Source organism: Diachasmimorpha longicaudata, unplaced genomic scaffold (assembly GCF_034640455.1).
Source record: "Diachasmimorpha longicaudata isolate KC_UGA_2023 unplaced genomic scaffold, iyDiaLong2 ctg00000272.1, whole genome shotgun sequence".
In the NCBI taxonomy this organism is placed as follows: Eukaryota; Metazoa; Arthropoda; class Insecta; order Hymenoptera; family Braconidae; genus Diachasmimorpha; species Diachasmimorpha longicaudata.
In genome coordinates, this window is record NW_026974050.1 from 12,501 (window position 1) to 19,018 (window position 6,518).

Sequence of the window (6,518 nt, forward strand, 5' to 3'; positions counted from 1 at the left end):
GTAGTTTCAGTCGATTTATCGTTAGCCAAGTACTAAGCAATACGAATCAAAAAGAACTACGAATGGGGACTTAGAATCATTTTTCATTTTTCCCAACGTTTAAAATAATCACATTGAAAATATCTTAAAATGGGAAAAATAGTATACTTCTTCCTTCTACAAGTCGAAGTATAGAAAAATCATTGAGTTTTCGTAGTTTCAGTCGATTTATCGTTAGCCAAGTACTAAGCAATACGAATCAAAAAGAACTACGAATGGGGACTTAGAATAATTTTTCATTTTTCCCAACGTTTAAAATAATCACATTGAAAATATCTTAAAATGGGAAAAATAGTATACTTCTTCCTTCTACAAGTCGAAGTATAGAAAAATCATTGAGTTTTCGTAGTTTCAGTCGATTTATCGTTAGCCATGTACTAAGCAATACGAATCAAAAAGAACTACGAATGGGGACTTAGAATAATTTTTCATTTTTCCCAACTTTGAAAATAATCACTTGAAAAAAATCTTAGAATCCAAAGAATAGTACACTTGATCGTTCTACAAGTCGAAAATTGGAAAAATAAGTGATATTTTTGCTTGATGCTATTTTTGTCGGTATGCAAAATCGTTGTCAAGATTCTCAAACCTTAAAATCAGGCCAGCCGGCAATTGGCGGGTGAAAATTTCAATCAATTCCCATTCCTCACATCAAACTATGCATATAACAATAGCTTTTATGCTGAATGACGGCTATCCGGCTGTCCCTATCCAAAAATTGAGAAAGCCATAAGTGTCCCTACCTACTTTGCGCCGAAGCAATACGAATCAAAAAGAACTACGAATGGGGACTTAGAATAATTTTTCATTTTTCCCAACTTTGAAAATAATCACTTGAAAAAAATCTTAGAATCCAAAGAATAGTATACTTGATCGTTCTACAAGTCGAAAATTGGAAAAATAAGTGATATTTTTGCTTGATGCTATTTTTGTCGGTATGCAAAATCGTTGTCAAGATTCTCAAACCTTAAAATCAGGCCAGCCGGCAATTGGCGGGTGAAAATTTCAATCAATTCCCATTCCTCACATCAAACTATGCATATAACAATAGCTTTTATGCTGAATGACGGCTATCCGGCTGTCCCTATCCAAAAATTGAGAAAGCCATAAGTGTCCCTACCTACTTTGCGCCGAAGCAATACGAATCAAAAAGAACTACGAATGGGGACTTAGAATAATTTTTCATTTTTCCCAACTTTGAAAATAATCACTTGAAAAAAATCTTAGAATCCAAAGAATAGTATACTTGATCGTTCTACAAGTCGAAAATTGGAAAAATAAGTGATATTTTTGCTTGATGCTATTTTTGTCGGTATGCAAAATCGTTGTCAAGATTCTCAAACCTTAAAATCAGGCCAGCCGGCAATTGGCGGGTGAAAATTTCAATCAATTCCCATTCCTCACATCAAACTATGCATATAACAATAGCTTTTATGCTGAATGACGGCTATCCGGCTGTCCCTATCCAAAAATTGAGAAATCCATAAGTGTCCCTACCTACTTTGCGCCGAAGCAATACGAATCAAAAAGAACTACGAATGGGGACTTAGAATAATTTTTCATTTTTCCCAACTTTGAAAATAATCACTTGAAAAAAATCTTAGAATCCAAAGAATAGTACACTTGATCGTTCTACAAGTCGAAAATTGGAAAAATAAGTGATATTTTTGCTTGATGCTATTTTTGTCGGTATGCAAAATCGTTGTCAAGATTCTCAAACCTTAAAATCAGGCCAGCCGGCAATTGGCGGGTGAAAATTTCAATCAATTCCCATTCCTCACATCAAACTATGCATATAACAATAGCTTTTATGCTGAATGACGGCTATCCGGCTGTCCCTATCCAAAAATTGAGAAATCCATAAGTGTCCCTACCTACTTTGCGCCGAAGCAATACGAATCAAAAAGAACTACGAATGGGGACTTAGAATAATTTTTCATTTTTCCCAACTTTGAAAATAATCACTTGAAAAAAATCTTAGAATCCAAAGAATAGTATACTTGATCGTTCTACAAGTCGAAAATTGGAAAAATAAGTGATATTTTCGCTTGATGCTATTTTTGTCGGTATGCAAAATCGTTGTCAAGATTCTCAAACCTTAAAATCAGGCCAGCCGGCAATTGGCGGGTGAAAATTTCAATCAATTCCCATTCCTCACATCAAACTATGCATATAACAATAGCTTTTATGCTGAATGACGGCTATCCGGCTGTCCCTATCCAAAAATTGAGAAAGCCATAAGTGTCCCTACCTACTTTGCGCCGAAGCAATACGAATCAAAAAGAACTACGAATGGGGACTTAGAATAATTTTTCATTTTTCCCAACTTTGAAAATAATCACTTGAAAAAAATCTTAGAATCCAAAGAATAGTACACTTGATCGTTCTACAAGTCGAAAATTGGAAAAATAAGTGATATTTTTGCTTGATGCTATTTTTGTCGGTATGCAAAATCGTTGTCAAGATTCTCAAACCTTAAAATCAGGCCAGCCGGCAATTGGCGGGTGAAAATTTCAATCAATTCCCATTCCTCACATCAAACTATGCATATAACAATAGCTTTTATGCTGAATGACGGCTATCCGGCTGTCCCTATCCAAAAATTGAGAAATCCATAAGTGTCCCTACCTACTTTGCGCCGAAGCAATACGAATCAAAAAGAACTACGAATGGGGACTTAGAATAATTTTTCATTTTTCCCAACTTTGAAAATAATCACTTGAAAAAAATCTTAGAATCCAAAGAATAGTATACTTGATCGTTCTACAAGTCGAAAATTGGAAAAATAAGTGATATTTTCGCTTGATGCTATTTTTGTCGGTATGCAAAATCGTTGTCAAGATTCTCAAACCTTAAAATCAGGCCAGCCGGCAATTGGCGGGTGAAAATTTCAATCAATTCCCATTCCTCACATCAAACTATGCATATAACAATAGCTTTTATGCTGAATGACGGCTATCCGGCTGTCCCTATCCAAAAATTGAGAAAGCCATAAGTGTCCCTACCTACTTTGCGCCGAAGCAATACGAATCAAAAAGAACTACGAATGGGGACTTAGAATAATTTTTCATTTTTCCCAACTTTGAAAATAATCACTTGAAAAAAAACTTAGAATCCAAAGAATAGTATACTTGATCGTTCTACAAGTCGAAAATTGGAAAAATAAGTGATATTTTTGCTTGATGCTATTTTTGTCGTTATGCAAAATCGTTGTCAAGATTCTCAAACCTTAAAATCAGGCCAGCCGGCAATTGGCGGGTGAAAATTTCAATCAATTCCCATTCCTCACATCAAACTATGCATATAACAATAGCTTTTATGCTGAATGACGGCTATCCGGCTGTCCCTATCCAAAAATTGAGAAAGCCATAAGTGTCCCTACCTACTTTGCGCCGAAGCAATACGAATCAAAAAGAACTACGAATGGGGACTTAGAATAATTTTTCATTTTTCCCAACGTTTAAAATAATCACATTGAAAATATCTTAAAATGGGAAAAATAGTATACTTCTTCCTTCTACAAGTCGAAGTATAGAAAAATCATTGAGTTTTCGTAGTTTCAGTCGATTTATCGTTAGCCAAGTACTAAGCAATACGAATCAAAAAGAACTACGAATGGGGACTTAGAATCATTTTTCATTTTTCCCAACGTTTAAAATAATCACATTGAAAATATCTTAAAATGGGAAAAATAGTATACTTCTTCCTTCTACAAGTCGAAGTATAGAAAAATCATTGAGTTTTCGTAGTTTCAGTCGATTTATCGTTAGCCAAGTACTAAGCAATACGAATCAAAAAGAACTACGAATGGGGACTTAGAATAATTTTTCATTTTTCCCAACGTTTAAAATAATCACATTGAAAATATCTTAAAATGGGAAAAATAGTATACTTCTTCCTTCTACAAGTCGAAGTATAGAAAAATCATTGAGTTTTCGTAGTTTCAGTCGATTTATCGTTAGCCATGTACTAAGCAATACGAATCAAAAAGAACTACGAATGGGGACTTAGAATAATTTTTCATTTTTCCCAACTTTGAAAATAATCACTTGAAAAAAATCTTAGAATCCAAAGAATAGTATACTTGATCGTTCTACAAGTCGAAAATTGGAAAAATAAGTGATATTTTCGCTTGATGCTATTTTTGTCGGTATGCAAAATCGTTGTCAAGATTCTCAAACCTTAAAATCAGGCCAGCCGGCAATTGGCGGGTGAAAATTTCAATCAATTCCCATTCCTCACATCAAACTATGCATATAACAATAGCTTTTATGCTGAATGACGGCTATCCGGCTGTCCCTATCCAAAAATTGACAAAGCCATAAGTGTCCCTACCTACTTTGCGCCGAAGCAATACGAATCAAAAAGAACTACGAATGGGGACTTAGAATAATTTTTCATTTTTCCCAACTTTGAAAATAATCACTTGAAAAAAATCTTAGAATCCAAAGAATAGTATACTTGATCGTTCTACAAGTCGAAAATTGGAAAAATAAGTGATATTTTTGCTTGATGCTATTTTTGTCGGTATGCAAAATCGTTGTCAAGATTCTCAAACCTTAAAATCAGGCCAGCCGGCAATTGGCGGGTGAAAATTTCAATCAATTCCCATTCCTCACATCAAACTATGCATATAACAATAGCTTTTATGCTGAATGACGGCTATCCGGCTGTCCCTATCCAAAAATTGAGAAAGCCATAAGTGTCCCTACCTACTTTGCGCCGAAGCAATACGAATCAAAAAGAACTACGAATGGGGACTTAGAATAATTTTTCATTTTTCCCAACTTTGAAAATAATCACTTGAAAAAAATCTTAGAATCCAAAGAATAGTATACTTGATCGTTCTACAAGTCGAAAATTGGAAAAATAAGTGATATTTTTGCTTGATGCTATTTTTGTCGGTATGCAAAATCGTTGTCAAGATTCTCAAACCTTAAAATCAGGCCAGCCGGCAATTGGCGGGTGAAAATTTCAATCAATTCCCATTCCTCACATCAAACTATGCATATAACAATAGCTTTTATGCTGAATGACGGCTATCCGGCTGTCCCTATCCAAAAATTGAGAAAGCCATAAGTGTCCCTACCTACTTTGCGCCGAAGCAATACGAATCAAAAAGAACTACGAATGGGGACTTAGAATAATTTTTCATTTTTCCCAACTTTGAAAATAATCACTTGAAAAAAATCTTAGAATCCAAAGAATAGTATACTTGATCGTTCTACAAGTCGAAAATTGGAAAAATAAGTGATATTTTTGCTTGATGCTATTTTTGTCGGTATGCAAAATCGTTGTCAAGATTCTCAAACCTTAAAATCAGGCCAGCCGGCAATTGGCGGGTGAAAATTTCAATCAATTCCCATTCCTCACATCAAACTATGCATATAACAATAGCTTTTATGCTGAATGACGGCTATCCGGCTGTCCCTATCCAAAAATTGAGAAAGCCATAAGTGTCCCTACCTACTTTGCGCCGAAGCAATACGAATCAAAAAGAACTACGAATGGGGACTTAGAATAATTTTTCATTTTTCCCAACTTTGAAAATAATCACTTGAAAAAAATCTTAGAATCCAAAGAATAGTATACTTGATCGTTCTACAAGTCGAAAATTGGAAAAATAAGTGATATTTTTGCTTGATGCTATTTTTGTCGGTATGCAAAATCGTTGTCAAGATTCTCAAACCTTAAAATCAGGCCAGCCGGCAATTGGCGGGTGAAAATTTCAATCAATTCCCATTCCTCACATCAAACTATGCATATAACAATAGCTTTTATGCTGAATGACGGCTATCCGGCTGTCCCTATCCAAAAATTGAGAAAGCCATAAGTGTCCCTACCTACTTTGCGCCGAAGCAATACGAATCAAAAAGAACTACGAATGGGGACTTAGAATAATTTTTCATTTTTCCCAACTTTGAAAATAATCACTTGAAAAAAATCTTAGAATCCAAAGAATAGTATACTTGATCGTTCTACAAGTCGAAAATTGGAAAAATAAGTGATATTTTTGCTTGATGCTATTTTTGTCGGTATGCAAAATCGTTGTCAAGATTCTCAAACCTTAAAATCAGGCCAGCCGGCAATTGGCGGGTGAAAATTTCAATCAATTCCCATTCCTCACATCAAACTATGCATATAACAATAGCTTTTATGCTGAATGACGGCTATCCGGCTGTCCCTATCCAAAAATTGAGAAATCCATAAGTGTCCCTACCTACTTTGCGCCGAAGCAATACGAATCAAAAAGAACTACGAATGGGGACTTAGAATAATTTTTCATTTTTCCCAACTTTGAAAATAATCACTTGAAAAAATCTTAGAATCCAAAGAATAGTATACTTGATCGTTCTACAAGTCGAAAATTGGAAAAATAAGTGATATTTTCGCTTGATGCTATTTTTGTCGGTATGCAAAATCGTTGTCAAGATTCTCAAACCTTAAAATCAGGCCAGCCGATATCACCAACGTGAGTG